At 39.0% G+C, this 19328-nt stretch overlaps 1 pseudogene; it reads right to left on the bottom strand.

Annotated features, from left to right (window-relative positions):
* Positions 1-11907: 11907 nt before the first annotated feature.
* On the bottom strand, positions 11908-12414 carry LOC113707960 (histone H2B-like; annotated as a pseudogene).
* Positions 12415-19328: the final 6914 nt, after the last annotated feature.

Below are 19328 nucleotides of genomic sequence, written 5' to 3'. Positions count from 1 at the left end.
CCATACGATAATCGTAGTGAGAGTTGTGCCATTACCGCATTATGAGGTCGAATCCGATTTTCTTTCCAAGGCCTAAGTTTAAGGCCTTTCTTAATTCCTGGTTTGCTATCATGCTTGTATATGTTTATAAAACCCTATTGGGGTTGTGATTGGCATTGCTATATGACTCGTTATCGAGTCTCATTGCATTTGTTTACTTGTTCTAGGGCGTGACGGTGGTTCACGACATTCCCCTGACGGAAGTGCATGAAATAGCACTTATTTGATTTGTGAGTATACTACTCACTTAAATGTTACAATGTGGCTTTGTTATATGTGTAATTGATGCCTTGAAGGCTTATTTGCTTATTGGAAGTGATTAAGGTGAGGGTGTACTTGACCGCCCTCACCCCTTGTGATTTTATTCATGGTTAATGACTGTTCACTGAAATACTGTACTGGTTATATGAAATACTGAATTCCACTCATGGAAACTGATTTGGTGTCGTTTGGATGAATGTCCAACGGCTTTACTGTATCACTGAGCTCAACCCCGTTTGGTAGTCAATTGGATCGATGCCGGCGAGGGCTTGGTCGTGAAAATTGTCTTGCCACGGGGACTGTACTGAGGAACCTTGTAGTAATGAGACTCTTGGTTCCGGTATACTCGAGTATTACCAAAAGTGACTGAATGGAGTGCGGGCCCGGTTGGGGTATGATTGGTGGAAGGAAAGGAAGTAAAGTGAGGTCTACGGTTTTGGTACTTTTAACATTGATGGAGGGTCAATGAGGTTGGATCAAGATTGCAAGTGTGGAAATGCGCTCTTGAGAGCCAACCCTATCCTTTCACTGGTTTGATTTATCTCTTAATTGTATATTTGAACTGAACGGTTATGATTATGTGATCTTGACTGCTTTTGTGTGATAGTTGCTCACTGGGCTTTAGCTCATACCGTGCCATTTGTTTTCCTTACAGGAAAATGACCACTTTTGGAAAGAATGTGCTAGTTGGTTCAAGTTGAGCTCATGTGAATGTATATTTTGAATAGCTCCTTGAGGGTGAAAACCCTAAGTGTTTTGTTGCAACCAATGGTTGGCTTGTAAATGGTTATTTGTACATGTATGAACTAGTTGAATATTTGATATGCCGTCTTGGCTTGCAAATGTTGGTTTCCAATGTATATATATGTTTGGTCGATGCTTGGTTGGATTTCGAACTGATACGCGTTTCAAACGGAAAAGAAACAAAATTTGGAAAAGGAAAGGGCCAAATCCGGCCGGATTCTGACGTGTCCTCTACTGTTCATCGCGGCTTCGATTTTCGTTTTTTTTATTTTGTGATTTTGACCTATTTGCGCGCGTTGGTAAGCTCCGGAGCGCATTAGATCGACGTTAACTGATCCGTAGTCCTGGCGAGAGCTGGGCAGGCAGTCCGCTAACCCCTTTGGTTCGCCTTAGGGGAAAGTGGGGCTGTTACACGGTGTAGTAATCATAATGAAATGAGTAACATAGCAAGTATAGCAGATTGTGAGGACCCGTAATTTTCTTAATTTCTAGGTTTTAATTTCTTTTAATTACACGTTTTTTCACCTTTTCTTTATTCGAAAAATTGTGCAAATAAATTTTATGAGTAAATATAGTTTTTAAATGATTTTTCTAGTATCGGTTAGTTTTTGAGAAATTAAGAGTGTATACCGGACGTGGGACCCGCTAGTGCGGAAAGTTCGGTAAAATTCGGCCAATTAAGTTAAGTGTTGGATACTGGGTTTAAATTATCGGGTGTTAAGAGATAATTAGAGGTTACCCAAGTGGATTGGTGAGAGAGGAAACAAAGAGATAGAGATGCATTAATTACGGTGACAAGTGTCACCATATGATTCAATCTTGCTATAAGACCACTATTCATTCTTTTACCATTTGACCAATAAAACAAAATTTACCAAAATTCACCCTTATTTCAAGCTCTTGAAGTCGGCTCTCTCCAAGGAAGAAAGAAAGAAAACCTCTCCAAATTCTTAGCTCTACTCTTGCTCAAATCCAAGAACTCAACCATTTAATCTTGCTTTTGCTCCATAGAAACACTTAAGGGAGTGATAGTGAGGTGTTTTGTGGAGTTGTTTGGAAGGCTAAAGGGATTAGTTGCTCTCTCTCTTGTGTTGCCAAGGTGAGTAGTTAAGGACCCCTCTCCTCCCTCTAATAATGCTTAATTCATGATTGGTGGTAGTATAAGATGCACTTTTATGGATTATATCTTGATTTTTGGTTGAATTGGTGAAGTTTTGTAATTATTGGGGATTTTTCTGTTTTCATATGAATATGATTATGTGGGCATGTATGATGATTGGAATTGGTATGTAATGAAGCTAGGAGGTGGGAAAAGTGGTTAATTGCAAGCAATTTCTGTTTTGGAAGAAAATTGAAAAACTAGGGCTTCAAAGTTATACATTCTGCCCGGTTTTGTAGCTCATGGTTAGAGGCCCAATTGGCTTTGGATTAAAACATGAATGTTGTAGAGAATGACATTTTAGGTCTGCCTACAAAATTTCAGGTCAATCGGATTAGCGTGGCTTGAGAAAAGTCAAAATTACCCTTGCTGTCCTGGTTTTACCCGAATTTGGGAATTGCTTCTGTAATGGGTTATTTTGGTTGGGAATGCTTTGGAATTGGTTGTTGAGGTCTTCTGATGTATTGTAGCCCTGTTTCTTAGCTTTCGGATGGCTTTGGAATTACTAGATTTGGACTTAGGTAGGCTGACTTATGATGTTTGAACCAGAATACGTTCTGTGAATCTGTTTTTCCGGTTCTGGTGTAGTATCTTGCATTTTTGACCTGGTTACACTCAAAACTGGGCTGAGTGACCTTCTGAAATATTGTAACCCTATATCTTAGCTTCGAAACGGTGGATCTTTCACCTTCATCCGATAATCGTAGTGCCATTGGTACCAAAACCGCATAATGACGTCAAAAACTATTTTTTTCGGGTTAACGCTTAACTACATTTCCGGATTTTCTGGTTTCCTTTAATGCTTATGTATGCTTATGGAGCCCTATTTTGGTGGTATCTGGAATTGGTTTATGACTTGTAAGCGAGTCTTATTGTGTTTATTTGAATAGTTTTAGGGCTTCACTTTTGTTTCCGGTCATTTTTTTTTCCTAACTTAATTTTGTACTTGAATGACTTTAAGCTTAGTGAACGGCTTTTGGAAATGAGATTATTTTTGGTATGAGATATTGGGACTGATTTGAGGAAATAATGAAGCCATTAATGGCTGAAAAATAGGTAAATACAAGGGACTTGCTGCCGAAATTTTACTTGAAGGCTAGTTGGATTTACTTGTGACTTGAGCGAAGGGTTTTAGGGTTGTTCATGTTTTGATACCAACCGCAACCTTTTTCTCCAATTTCATTGTTATTTCTTTGCACTGGTAGCTAATGTGATCAGGCACACGACTTATAGTTAAGTTTTAGTTATGCATTTCGTGTACTGGATTCGTGAAAGTGGGAACCATAATTGTTTCACCTTGGTTATTTTAGGGTTTCTTGGTGACTAAAGCCCAAACTTTTGAGGTATCTGTACTGACACCGGTGAGTGTTCCACTACCTGCTACCTGTTATGTGAAATATCTGAATATCTGAAATACTTGATTTATGACTGTTGGAGCCAAATACTGTTTTGATAAAATGGAGGCGAGGGTGTACTTTATCACACTCGTTCTCTTGTCTGTTCATATGCCAACTTTGGTGCGAATCTGAATCTGTATCTGTATCTGATATCTGTATCTGTATCTGTATCTGTTCGGACGTCGTTTGGAAACTTGTATCCAACGACCTTTCTGTGACCTCTGAGCTCAACCCCTGTGGCAAGTTACTCGAGTCGGGCCGGCAAGGGCCTGGTCGATTAGATAATGAACCATGGTAGTCTGTTTTGGGATCTTTGGGTATTGAGACCCTTGATTCCGGGTATACTCAAGTATTACCATTTCTGATCTGATTGGATTGCGGTCCCGGTAGGGGTATGTGAGGTGGAAGGAATCGGAGAGGTGGAGTCTACGGTATTGGTTACTCCTTTAGCGTTGACGGAGTGTCAACTATTATTTCGATCAAGCTTCGATGACGCGAATGGGAATTTGGCTCCTGAGAGCCACCTGTATCCTTCCTATTTGAATCATTGGTTCCTTTACTTTACATCTGGCACGTGTACCTGATTTGTTAAATGTGAAATGCCATGATTTTCTGCTATATGTCTGGTACCTCATTGAGCGCAAGCTCACCCCTTTCTGTTCCTTTTGTTTTCCTTACAGGAAAATAATTCCTTTTGGACTGGATTTGATAGTTGGTTGCTGAATTGAGTTAGATGGACATATCTTTTGTATAGCTCATTGATTGAAACCCTAAATGTACTTTTGGGTCCGTTTCTCTTTTGATTTGGCAAACCGTACATGTATCAACTTTTGAATACTTTTGTATGCCACTTTGGATTGTATATGCTTAATTTCGAGATTTATATATTTGATTGATACTTGGTTGGATTTTGACGTGTCGGTTACTATTCATGGCACCCCATTTTCGTTTTTTTTTATTTTGTGATTTTGACTTGTTTACACGTGGTTGTAAGTTCCGAAACGTATTAGATCGCTCTAAACTGAACCGTTAGTCTTGGCTAGAGCTGAGCGGGCAGTCCGCTAACCCCTTTGGTTCGCCTTAGGGGAAGGTGGGGCTGTCACAGGTGGTATCAGAGCTGCTTCGCGTGGTCTCTGCGCGGAGTGAGCTTGGGCCAAGTGGTGTTAGGGTCCTGCTTTTGGTGAAGGTGTCTAAAAGGGTTAAGTGCTCTTTTGAGCATAAGTTATGAACTGTGCATGTTATAAATGTAAAAATCTTTATCATGAAATTTGAGGAAGATAGATCTGTATGTCGGGTAGGAATCTTTAATATGGATGATTTACACTTGGGACCGGCCGGCTCGAGTTGTGAATTATCTTATTTGGAATTCTCGTGCCCGGCTACTAAATCAATGAGAGCCTAGGTTAGAAAGGACTTAGGCGAACTAGAAAGGCGATTCTATGGAACTTCGTATGGTCTGTTCGGGTGTGGTTAAGCGTGATCAACTTTGATTAAGATATAGATGGTGTTGTTGTCGTAGATTATGGACGGAGCTCTCGAGAGGGAAAAGCTCTTCGTGAGTTATTTTTGTACTCGTGACCTAGTCTGTCTATAGTACTTTCGGATGATCCCGCTACTTTCATGGATCTCTCATATTTGTATCTACTTGACTGCTACTGTGTGACTGGTTCGGTCTAGTTGTGTGTATATATGCTTTGCTCTGTGTGTACCTCTTGTTATTTGCTTATGCTTATACTTATCTTTAATATTATCTTTGCACCTCGACCCTAGATTGACTTAGATTCATGGAGGGCACACGTAGTGGCCGAGGACGTGGGCGCGGGCGTAGGCAACCCACGCCGGACAGAGGTGCTGGGGAAACCTCATATGGACCAAACCCTGAACCTAGGATTGACCCCAACGTCCAAATAGCTGCTGCCATGCAGCAAATGACTGATTTGCTAGCCCAAGTAGTGTACCAACAGGGTCAAAACCCTAACCCCAACCCTGGGAACCCTGGTAATCACATAGAGGGCGAGGATAGAGCCCTTAAGAGATTTCAAAAGTTCTCCCCACCCAAATTTCTCGGAGGCCCTGATCCTGACGTGGCTGAGAGGTGGCTGGAGAAGATGATCGATATTTTTGCTGCATTACACTACACTGAGGAGAGACAGGTGACATTTGCTGTCTTTCAACTAGAGGGAGCCGCCCGTTCCTGGTGGAATGCATTCGAATGAAGTGGGAAAGAGAACAAACTCCGAGGACGTGGGCGAACTTTATGAGAGAATTTAATGCCAAGTTTTTCCCTCCTCTAATCCAAGAAAAGAAGGAAGATGAATTCATTCGGCTTTGCCAAGGAACTCAGACCGTAGCCGAGTATGAGAGTCAATTCACTCGGTTGTCTAAGTTTGCGCCCGAATTGATTGTAACCGAACAAAGACGAATAAGGCGATTCATCCAAGGATTAAATGTTGAAATTCAGAAGGATCTGGCAGTAGCCCAACTTAATGCCTTTAGTGATGCGGTGGAGAAGGCCCAGCGAGTTGAAACTGCGAGGTTACAAGTAAGGAACTTCCAAGCCAAAAAAAGGGGCTTTACTGGGAGCAGCTCGGAACAGGAAAATAAGAGCACACCCCCTAAGAATGGAAAAGGAAACGGGGGAGTACGACAACCGGGGGTGGCCAGTGGTGTCTCACCGAGAGGATCGGCCACTGCTACTCGAGGTCCCTGTGGATATTGCGGAGGGCCAAATCACACGGAGGCAAATTGTTGGAAGAAAGAAGGAAAATGCCTGCGCTGTGGTAGCGCCGAACATCGAATTACTAACTGTCCAGCTTGACTGCGCGAAGGGAGAGGGACTCCGCCACCGACCAAGACCAACTCTCAGCAACCAGCCAAGACCAACCCTGGACAGTCGGAAGGAGAAGGCACTGGAGCGAAAGTACCGGCTCGAGTATATTCCCTGGAGCATCATCAGGTCCCTGACTCGTCTGAGGACGTAGAAGGTATATGGTCTATTGGGTACCTTAGATTTGATAGATTCCGTTGATAAGAAAATTTCGAGGATGAAATTTCTTTAAGGGGGAGAGAGTGTGAGGACCCGTAATTTTCTTAATTTCTAGGTTTTAATTTCTTTTAATTACACGTTTTTCCACCTTTTCTTTATTCGAAAAATTGCGCAAATAAATTTTATGAGTAAATATAGTTTTTAAATGATTTTTCTAGTATCGGTTAGTTTTTGAGAAATTAAAAGTGTATACCGGACGTGGGACCCGCTAGTGCGGAAAGTTCGGTAAAATTCGGCCAATTAAGTGAAGTGTTGGATACTGGGTTTAAATTATCGGGTGCCAAGAGATAATTAGAGGTTACCCAAGTGGATTGGTGAGAGAGGAAACAAAGAGATAGAGATGCATTAATTAGGGTGACAAGTGTCACCATATGATTCAATCTTGCTATAAGACCACTATTCATTCTTTTACCATTTGACCAACTAAACCAATAAAACAAAAATTACCAAAATTCACCCTTATTTCAAGCTCTTGAAGTCGGCTCTCTCCAAGGAAGAAAGAAAGAAAACCTCTCCAAATTCTTAGCTCTACTCTTGCTCAAATCCAAGAACTCAACCATTTAATCTTGCTTTTGCTCCATAGAAACACTTAAGGGAGTGATAGTGAGGTGTTTTGTGGAGTTGTTTGGAAGGCTAAAGGGATTAGTTGCTCTCTCTCTTGTGTTGCCAAGGTGAGTAGTTAAGGACCCCTCTCCTCCCTCTAATAATGCTTAATTCATGATTGGTGGTAGTATAAGATGCACTTTTATGGATTATATCTTGATTTTTGGTTGAATTGGTGAAGTTTTGTAATTATTGGGGATTTTTCTGTTTTCATATGAATATGATTATGTGGGCATGTATGATGATTGGAATTGGTATGTAATGAAGCTAGGAGGTGGGAAAAGTGGTTAATTGCAAGCAATTTCTGTTTTGGAAGAAAATTGAAAAACTAGGGCTTCAAAGTTATACATTCTGCCCGGTTTTGTAGCTCATGGATAGAGGCTGAATTGGCTTTGGGTTAAAACATTAAAGTTGTAGGGAATGACATTTTAGGGGTGCCTACAAAATTTCAGGTCAATCGGAGTAGCGTGGGTTGAGAAAAGTCAAAATTACCCTTGCTGTCCTGGTTTTACCCGAATTTGGGAATTGCTTCTGTAATGGGTTATTTTGGTTGGGAATGCTTTGGAATTGGTTGTTGAGGTCTTCTGATGTATTGTATCCCTGTTTCTTAGCTTTTGGATGGCTTTGGAATTACTGGATTTGGACTTAGGTAGGCTGACTTATGATGTTTGAACCAGAATGCATTCTGTGAATCTGTTTTTCCGGTTCTGGTGTAGTATCTTGCATTTTTGACCTGGTTACACTCAAAACTGGGCTGAGTGACCTTCTAAAATATTGTAACCCTATATCTTAGCTTTGAAACGGTGGATCTTTCACCTTCATCCAATAATCGTAGTGCCATTGGTACCAAAACCGCATAATCACGTCAAAAACTGTTTTTTTCGGGTTAACGCTTAACTACATTTCCGGATTTTCTGGTTTCCTTTACTGCTTATGTATGCTTATGGAGCCCTATTTTGGTGGTATCTGGAATTGGTTTATGACTTGTAAGCGAGTCTTATTGTGTTTATTTGAATAGTTTTAGGGCTTGACTTTTGTTTCCGGTCATTTTTTTTCCTAGCTAAATTTTGTACTTGAATGACTTTAAGTTTAGTGAACGGCTTTTGGAAATGAGATTATTTTTGGTATGAGATATTGGGACTGATTTGAGGAAATAATGAAGCCATTAATGGCTGAAAAATAGGTAAATACAAGGGACTTGCTGCCGAAATTTTACTTGAAGGCTAGTTGGATTTAATTGTGACTTGAGCGAAGGGTTTTAGGGTTGTTCATGTTTTGATACCAACCGCTACCTTTTTCTCCAATTTCATTGTTATTTCTTTACACTGGTAGCTAATGCGATCAGGCACACGACTTATAGTTAAGTCTTAGTTATGCATTTCGTGAAATTGGGAACCATAATTGTTTCACCTTGGTTATTTTAGGGTTTCTTGGTGACTAAAGCCCAAACTTTTGAGGTATCTGTACTGACACCGGTGAGTGTTCCACTACCTGCTACCTGTTATGTAAAATATCTGAATATCTGAAATACTTGATTTATGACTGTTGGAGCCAAATACTGTTTTGATAAAATGGAGGCGAGGGTGTACTTTATCACACTCGTTCTCTTGTCTGTTCATATGCCAACTTTGGTGCGAATCTGAATCTGTATCTGTATCTGATATCTGTATCTGTATCTGTATCTGTTCGGACGTCGTTTGGAAACTTGTATCCAACGACCTTTATGTGACCTCTGAGCTCAACCCCTGTAGCAAGTTACTCGAGTCGGGCCGGCAAGGGTCTGGTCGATTAGATAACGAACCATGGTAGTCTGTTTTGGGATCTTTGGGTATTGAGACCCTTGATTCCGGGTATACTCGAGTATTACCACTTCTGATCTGATTGGATTGCGGGCCCGGTAGGGGTATGTGAGGTGGAAGGAATCGGAGAAGGTGGAGTCTACGGTATTGGTTACTCCTTTAGCGTTGACGGAGTGTCAACTATTATTTCGATCAAGCTTCGGTGACGCGAATGGGAATTTGGCTCCTGAGAGCCACCTGTATCCTTCCTATTTGAATCATTGGTTCCTTTACTTTACATCTGGCACGTGTACCTGATTTGTTAAATGTGAAATGCCATGATTTTCTGTTATATGTCTGGTACCTCATTGAGCGCAAGCTCACCCCTTTCTGTTCCTTTTGTTTTCCTTACAGGAAAATAAATCCTTTTGGACTGGATTTGATAGTTGGTTGCCGAATTGAGCTAGATGGACATATCTTTTGTATAGCTCATTGATTGAAACCCTAAATGTACTTTTGGGTCCGTTTCTCTTTTGATTTGGCAAACCGTACATGTATCAACTTTTGAATACTTTTGTATGCCACTTTGGATTGTATATGCTTAATTTCGAGATGTATATATTTGATTGATGCTTGGTTGGATTTTGACGTGTTGGTTACTATTCATGGCCGACCCCATTTTCATTTTTTTTATTTTGTGATTTTGACTTGTTTACGCGCGGTTGTAAGTTCCGGAACGTATTAGATCGCTCTAAATTGAACCGTTAGTCCTGACGAGAGTTGGGCAGGCAGTCCGTTAACCCCTTTGGTTCGCCTTAGGGGAAGGTGGGGCTGTCACACAGATAAGTTCCATAACATTGTAAAGCTCTGAAACAAGTGCAATAGAAATGAAAAGAGCATGATAATCAACTGCTTTGAACCTCTAATTTAGCTTTGATTGAAAAACGTATTCAGCACACCATGATAAAACACTTGAGTAAAACAAAAGCAAGAATTTTATCATCCTTATGAAATTAAAGCTGTCAAACCATACAACTAAATTAAATTAATGCACAAAATCAACCATGGAACTGCAACCCATTAAAAAAATGCTACTGCAAATAAATACTTACAGTGTCATAATCCATTAAGATAATACAAACTTTCACCACAATATATCCACATATTATAACTATAGACAATTCGCCTACACAAGTAATCAGCCATGACATCTAATTAGAAGAATACAGATCAGTCAATTTATGGTATTCTTTTATGCAAAATTTGTTTTCACCCATGTGACAACCACTTTGAAATTTCATAAGAATAAAATCTGGAAAGTCACATGAATACATTGCCCGTGTAACTAAAACTCGTGCAACTAAAGCCCACAAATCAAACAGAGTTCATAGATCATATTACAAACTTTTGAGATGATGTCCATGTTTATTCCCTACTTATCACTAAGTTCAACTTATATCCTAGCATGAAAGCTTAGTACACACTTTTATAGCAAGACAATTACATAATTCAGGTTTAAACACAAAGACTAGTCCAACTATTTATGTTAAGAAAAGTATCCAAATCTGAGTTTTTTTTTAAATCTCCCTTTTGACATTCAACTGGCTACTGTAATCAGTGCAACAAAAAGCTGACTGAAACTCGTCAATCACTAGTCCAGAGCACATAGGCATCAAAACCTCTCAGAAGCAGAGCAAACTACACAAGCTCGACAGCTTCACTACTTTATCTTCTATGGCAAACTCTCCTTTCATTTAACGTCAACAGTGGAAAATGCGGGCCCGATGCAAATCTCTAAAAGATTCTAGATAACATAGGAAGACATACAACTGTGAGTCTGTGATGCAATAGTAAAGAAAAAGTAAACAAAGAGCCACTAAATATTGGAAGTGAAAGAAGAAAACTTCAGAATGAACAAGCTAATTGTCAGGACTAAGCGTTCGATAAACATAACTTGAAGTAATTCTCCATGCATCAAATTATTTCCACAAAGAAAAAAGAAGCATACACATTATTTCCACAAAGAAAAAAGAAGCATTAAGTTTTCATTTCCTGAATCAACCTTACAGAAAATGCCTTCCAATCCAAATCTGAGTATTTAGTGTTATTGTATGAGACAACTTGATGTACACATAACACCTAGAATATACAATCTATACCCAGATTAGAAAAGGGAACTTTTCCCACAAGTCATTACTTCACCAGAAACACCAAGGAACCATATATGAACGCAGGAAAGAACTCTATTTTACTAACACAAACAATTAAAGAACATTACTTTAGCATTTACCAATAATTAAGAATGCTATGAGATGTAGTTACACAAAAACAAATTGAGCTAAGATGCTAGAAGTAGAATAGATTCATTGTACCAAACAAAGAAGAAAAGTAAATCCAAACTACAATCAAAAATGAAAAGAAAAAATTCCCTTCAATTAACCAAAAATAGTCCCATAGTTATCACTCCGGGCAAAGCACAAAAGAGATGGGAAGAAGAAATAGAAGTGATTACCCTCTTGGAAACAGAACGAATGTTTCGTGTTGCAACCTTGGAGAAAATTGAAGTGCGCAGTTCTGGAGGAAAAATCATTCAGCCAGAGCAATAAATATGTTGAGGTAAATGAGTATGCTATTATGCCTCATCTAAAGCTTGTCTAATTGCCTCATCTAATTTGGTCATTATTATTCAATTCTCCCCGTACCAAGTCCAGCTGTAGCTAATTTGTACAAAAAATATTTGGGAAGTAGCAAGTCCTTCCCAAGTGGGCCAAGAAGTAGAGGATACAATTAATCTAGGGGATTCACGATAACTAGGTAAAAAATTTTCCCTAAAAATCAACCGAAAGAACTAACCCTAGAAATCAACCGTTTTCTCTTCAATTTCCTCAAGAGGTAGTGAATTTGGTAACAGCCTTGGTCCCTTCGGAGACGGCGTGCTTGGCCAATTCACCGGGAAGTACAAGTCTCACAGTAGTTTGAATCTCCCTCGACGTAATCGTCGGCTTCTTATTGTACCTGGCGAGCCTGGAAGCCTCCTGAGCCAATTTCTCGAAAATATTGTTGATGAAGCTGTTCATGATACCCATGGCATTGCTGGAGATCCCGATGTCGGGATGGACTTGTTTCAGCACCTTGAAGATGTAGATCTTGTAGGTCTCGCTTCTCTCTTGACTCTCTTCTTCTTTTTGTCGCCGGCAGTGGCTCCGCCTTCCTTCGGGAGTTTCTTCCCAGCCTTTGGCTTCTTCTCTGCTGAAGCCTTCTCGGCTGCTGGGGCTTTCTCGGCCGCGAGCTTCTTCTCAGCCAGCTTCTTCTCCGCCTTTGGTGCCATCGCTGCTTTTGAAGCTGAAATTAGAGAGACTTTGACGGGAAGGATAAAAAACGGGCTTCGATTTAAAGACTGGAGAGGGGAGATGTCTGAGAGAGAGTTCAACACTTAGAAAAGTTATTATTTTGCATCTACGTAGTACAAGAGACTTGGACAATTTTGCACCTCTTTTTTTGCCTTGAATTTTAAAATTGCGCCACTTTGTTTTTGTCTTGAATTTTAACTAGATTTGGACATCATAATTCCCTCCTTTTTACACAAGAAAAATTGGTGCAATTTTGTCTTTTATAATTGAGTCATCTTCATCTTGCGAGGCCTTTAGAGCAATACTCTTTCTCACCTTTGCATCTTCTTTCTCCTGCACCTTGGACTTGAGTTTTAGTTCATAAGATGTTAGAGAATTAATGAGAGATTCAATAGGTATGGAATTTAGATCTCTAGTTTCTTCAATGGCAGTCACCTTACTCTCCCAATCCTTCGATAAGGCATTCAAAATTTTTCAGTTTTTCTCACCTAGAGAGTATTCCTTTTCTAGCACTTCTAAATCCTTAATGAGATCATTGAATCTACAATACATCTTATCAACGTTTTCATGAGGTTCCATTGTAAAAGATTCATACTTAGTGACCAGAATCGACTTCTTTTGTTCTCTCACATTCTCACTCCCTTCATGGATTTCTCTAAGTTTATCCCAAATCTCTTTTGTAGATTTACAGTTTTTGACTCGAATAGACTCATTTGAATCTAGAGCACTATATAACACGTTCATAGTCTTGGCGTTCAAAGTGAGGTGGGTTCTATCATCACCAGTCAGTTCATTTGTAGTTTTTGGTTTTGGTCTTTGAGTGACTTCATCAACTATCGAGACATCATATGGACCTTCATTCACAATAAACCACAGCTCGATATCAATAGATTGTAAGAAGATAATCATCCTTTCCTTCCAACTCACTTAATTTAATCCATTAAACATTGGGGGTCTAGTGACGGATTACCCTTCAAAGAACATGGCATTGTTGGTTGTCATTTTTACTCCAAATTCGATTGAGCTTAATCTCTAGGAGAACAATCTCTGATACTAATTGTAAGGATCGAAAACGACCTAAGAGGGGGTGAATTAGGTAGGTTCAAAAACTGGCCAGGTTATGAGTCACTTTTTGAGTACTTGCCCTCTTTTTCTAAATGACCACACAATGGAGCAATGAATGAGAAAGCATAGGTGTTTATGAGTAGAAAAGATGAGCAATTTATATATCAAAACAGAAAGTAAAAGAGATAAAGTATCAAACCAAATACCAAACTCCTCTTGAATTTGAATGTCACTTTATAAAGCAAGTTTCTTCAAGTTGATCAACTTACAACTAATCTCTTGTGTACAAGGGAAGGATCACTTCCTCCTTGCCCCAAGTCACACTTGGTCAAGCAAGGAAGTTTTACTATCTCTCAGATAACCCTCACAAAGCTACAGTATTGAAGTAACTGAAACACACTTAAAGAACTAATCGAAAATTACACAACTAAGAGTACAAATCTTCTTTTAAGAGTATTCTTGCACTATCACTCTAGATATGATGTAGTCTCAATGTGCAAAGTTACCTTGAAGTAGTTGAATTTGTCCTATTTATATGGGACCAAAAAGTTCCTCAATTAATGCTTCCAACGGACAGAAGGCAGCTGAAGAGTCAACTAGCCGTTGGTAGTGTCGAATGTCCGGTAGACCACTTTCTTGCGTCCGATCGTAGGCAGTGAGCTCAAAAAATTTTTTTGAATTATTTCGGACGTCCGGTACCTTCAATGTAAGAGTCCGAGGGTAGGGGTGAAATTGAGAATTCTTCTTCAATTCTCTTGGACGTCCGATGCTTCTAAAGTTTTGCGTCCGAAGTGTCACAACGTTTGTCGAACGTCCGGTGCTATGATAATGTTCGTCTGATCGAGGTCAGTAAGTTTAGAAGGAATGACTAATTATCTTCGGACGTTCGAGGGTGAAGTTCTTCATGCGTCCGAAGTTGCACAAAGGTTGTCAGACGGCCGATCCAATCTTCTTGTGCGTCCGGCGGTAGTTTCAGCATCCTTTGTGCTTAATTTTTGACCCTGTTTTGCTCCATTTTTTAAAAGGTCTATTTAGGGAACATTAGTAACATCCATTTGTTTTGTAATCAACAAAAGTTACGGACTGAGATAAACATCTTTCATAACCAAGCTTCTTTTAGTTTCAATTATAACTTATCTTGAATGAATCTCAAGAGACAAATAAAAGAGATGTTTTCTAGAAACTTACCTCAAACCCCAAGCAAACAAGAGTTTTAGTCCTTCAAAAACTCCACCAAGGTTTTCTCTCCAAACTTAACTTAAGATTAATCGGTATGGATTTGGGTTAGTGTTTGAATTTTTCACAAATCAAGATGGAATTTTTCTCTCTTCCTCTCCTCTCTCTATCGGCCAAACTTGCAAGAAAATGAAAATATTGGGTTCAATGTGTACAAGATGAAGACTAAGAAAGGCTTGGTCAAATGGTCTTGGTCAAGACCTTGGATAGATTTTTTCCTCTTTGTTTTTCCCCCTAGCTCACAGTTCTCTCTCTCACCTTCTCTTGAGTTTGTTTTGTTTGATTTTAAAACAAGAAAGAAGAAGTAAATGATAAGAAAGTTTTGGTCAAAAGTCAAAGAAAGAGGCTTGTCACCATCTTCTAGAGAATTCGCATTTTTTTTTCTTTTCTCTCTTTTTCTTCGTCCAAAATTTCGGCTAGATTAAGGATATTTTGGTGCTGATTTTGTTCAATTAATAACAAAAAGATTAAGGTAATAAAGTAGTGTTCAAGTGGTGTACTCAATCGGTAGGAAGCGGTGCATGTCGATTCAAGCCTATTTTCCTTAACTCGCACGTACTTGTGGTTTTACTTATGATTCACTAACTTATTATTAGCACTTCTAATCACATACTTTCTTTTACTTAATAATCATTTTTATGCACCAAATTAGTACACACACCTCACCAAGTGATCACACTGCTAAAATGCACCAAAGACATACCTAAAACCCTAGTATGCATAAAAAAACCCTAACTTATGCCCTTCCTTTAAAAAAATCATATCTTGAGTTATAAATGTCAAAGATTCATATAACTTGGCTTGCTAAAAACTAGACTTAAAGCACTAATAATCTTTAGAAGACATCTCAAAGCAATTAAGCTCATAAGTTAGTCTAAATTGAGCCATAATCTACTATAACATTCCTATGTTTACTTGTGCAGGGCAGAATTTTCAGTCAACTTTGTTAATTTTTTGGAATTTATAGAGATTGAATCGAACTTTGAATTTTACACCGTAGGAATTCCTATGAGTCTAGTTTCAAATGTAACAAATGGAACTCAATTTTGACTTTCCTATACGAAGTTATAGCCATTTTCTCAAATCTATGCAGAGCCTCCTGCGAAAATTTCTATATTTTCTAACAATTTGAGATTATGAACCTTTTCTTAACAAAATTCACTCCCTTGGTTCAAATTCAACCATGAATCGAAGGCAAGAAAGTTCAAATAAGAGCTATAAAGACAAGTAAAATATCGGGGTCTCACACTCTCTCTCCCTTAAAAGAATTTCGTCCTTGAAATTCTAACCTTTGCTCGCACAAAACTTGACACTATAGGCTTTTTCTCCAACTTTCAAGAGGTTTTTTCTCACTTATAGTGCTACCACAAACTTACTTCAAGTGCAATCAAGATACGGATCCTTATTCTAGTGCTCTCTACTATTTGGTACTCAAGTACAAGAATCCATAATAAGATAATTCACATCTCAACCCAGCCGGTCCCAAGAGTAAATCACCTCTACTAGAGATTCCTTCCTGACGTACATATCTATCCATGATAAAGGATTTTCACTTATAACAGGCACGATTCATAGCTTACGTCCAAGAAGAGCACTTAGTCCTTTACACTTATTCACATAATCGGGACCATATCACCACTTGGCCCAAACTCACTCTGTGCAGAGACCACGTGAAACAGGTCTGATACCATCTGTGATGACCCCACCTCCCCCTAGGGTGTACCTCAGGGTTTAGCGGACCGCTTGCCCAACTCTCGCCAGGACTCACTCACTCACTCACTCACTAACTCGCTCACTCACTCACTTCAAATAAAATAAGTTACAACCTCAAGAGTAAAGAAAATAACAGTTCCCAAACTTGGAACCTACATGTACATTCATTTCTATTCAAAGCATTTGTACAATCCCAAATATATCACAAGATTTAAGTTCTCAATACATTCAACCATAATTGAACGATTAGTGCGAGTACAATCGTAAAATTTCCAAAACTAGACTATGCTAGCCTGTACCAGTCCCACGCCTCGTTTGTGCCTCCTGTAAGGAAAATAAATGGCATGGAATGAGTTAAAAACCCAATGAGATTCCAAATAGCAAGTTGACCATTATTTAAAAGTGCACGTATCAAAGTAGCAAAGTAGCGAGCGTAATAAGTTCATAAAAGTGAGCAATAACACTTCAAGTAGCAAATCTCAAAATGACCGAGTGTAAAATTCTTTTCCTGAAAGAAACAATAACACTACGAATAACAATCAAAGTATAAGGATACAGATGGCTCTCAAGAGCCAAATTCCCTTTGCTTCATCAGAGCTTGATCAAGTATTAGTTGACACTCCATCAACTTTCAAGTAAAGTAACCAATCCAGTAGTACTTCGCTTCACACAAATTCGTCCACCATTCAACCCCCTTACCGGGCCCGAACACTAACTAAACACTGGTGGTAATATTCAAGCATACCGATTAGTCGAAAAGATAACACTCCAATCGACAACACTAAATACCCATGGTTCGTTATCTAATCGACCAATCCCTTACCGGCTCGACTCGATTAACTAGCTAGTGGGGTTTAGGTCCCCAAGAAGTCAATGAGATAACATCTCTAATCGACTAAATCAAGATAAAAGTACAGAGACGGGAATGAGAGGCACCTCCCACTCGGATTGAGTGCGGTACATGCTGCCGCTCAGCACTTACAAGTCAAGCACAAGTATATCAAGTCAATTGCAATAATAAACAAGTACATATTGTGAGAACCCTCATTTTTTAAAGCACAATTTCCCCAAATTAATTGCCTTATTCTAGGATTTAAATCATATATTATATGCCCTTACATTAGCTTTTCTAGGTGTTACAATAATTTTCATGCATTACACTTCATTCCTTTTTACTTGAAATAAAACATTTTTCTTGAGTTGATTTTAATTAATACACCACTTGCATTTTACCAAGTGTCTTTATATTAGTAGTAGAGACCTTACATGTAGGATTATAGATGCTAGTTAAGTATTGGTACATTTGGAAAGGTTAAGACACCATTAGTCAAAGATTAGGAAAGAATTGGACAAGTAAGTGGACATGTGGCAAAACCCTAGCCAAGTATCTTGTTAGACCCAAGATTTGAAGATTATTTAAACTAGCCAAAGCCTTTCTTTTTCTTTGTGTTGGCCGAATTTCTTAGCCTCAAGAGAGAGAGTGAGTGAGCTCCATAACCTTGCTTTCTTACCCCTAGCAAATCAAGAACAACAATCAAAAGAGAAAGATTTGAGTTAGTAAGAGAGTTCTTCCAACTCTAAGTGTTTTCTTCAAGCTTGAAGACTTACTTTGGTGGATTGATTTTGGTGGTTCAAGCTCACCACAAGAGAGGTATATGTTCTTTAAATCTTGGCTTTTGATGATAGACCATGCACTTGAAGTGTTAATAGCAAAGATACAAGTTGTTTGGTTGAGGTGTGAGGTTAGTTTCTTGAATTAAACAAGTAGTAGCTAGGTTTCTTAGTATGCACACCAAGTGTTTGATGAAATGTTTGAATCTTATTCATGTTTGTTTATGAGGTATTATTATGGTTTAAACCTCTTTTGAGCTAGATCTATCACTTGATATGATGATTTGGGTGGAAAACATGTAAGGATGAAGGTTGAACAAGTGTTGAAAAGAGTGGGCTGGTTGTGTTTTGTCTTGGCTGACTGGTTCTTGTAGGAGGGGTTTTCTCTCAATTTTGTTGTTAAAATTATGCCCTAATCAAGCCTAATAAACTAGGTTAACTATTGGTTAAGCCATAAGTAAGTTGGAATGGAATTGAAGCAAGTAAAGTGGTGTTTTTGAACCATTAGTAGACTGTTTTAGGATTCTTGTAGTTATGAGATCATTGTGGCTGCCTTAAATCATGTTGTATGTTATGTTGTGAATTCCCTTGATTCTAGGTGACTTAAATCCTTGTATATGATTACTTGAGGAGTGAATTGGGTGAATTTGGATCAAAATTAATGAAGTTAGCCCTAGAACTAGAGTAGTATGGTATAAGGGTAATGCTGATCCAGGGTTGGAAAAACAGCCACATTGTCTGAGTTACTGTTGTTGATAGGAGATGAACCACGGTATGAACTTGGTATTTTTGGAAATCCCTTCGAGTCTAGTTTCCAACGCCACTGACGGCACCTAATTTCGACTTTTCTACAGTGAGTTATGACCGTTTTCCTAAGACTGCCAGGGCAAGACTGTGCACCCGAGAAGAAACCCTTAAAGCCCGATTGGAACTTTTCTTTTGCCGAACTTTCATGCATCTACTAAACTTGTTTTCTCATGAACTTTTACCATGGTTTGGACCTTGTTTGCATGACGGATTAAGTAGCTTAGACTACTCACTTGGCCTCTTAATGAGCCTAACCTAGTGGGGCATGAATCTAATTGTTAACGATTTTACGTGTTGCCTAGGTTTGGGAAACGAAGGTGATCATAACTAAGACATTTGACATCGATCGTTACTTTTGCTTGACAGGTGAGTGTTCCACTACCGGTTACTTGTTATGTGGAATATTGTGTACTTGAAATTATTGAATTGATGTTGCTTGAGCCAAACACTGTTTTAATAAAATTGAGGCGAGTGTGTACTTCATCATACTTGACCTTCCTTGTTTGTTTACTGAGACTC

Source organism: Coffea arabica, chromosome 1c, assembly GCF_036785885.1.
Source record: "Coffea arabica cultivar ET-39 chromosome 1c, Coffea Arabica ET-39 HiFi, whole genome shotgun sequence".
NCBI classification, from domain to species: Eukaryota; Viridiplantae; Streptophyta; class Magnoliopsida; order Gentianales; family Rubiaceae; genus Coffea; species Coffea arabica.
The sequence above is the reverse complement of the archived record's forward strand: the minus strand, read 5'-3'. Positions and strand labels throughout refer to the sequence as shown.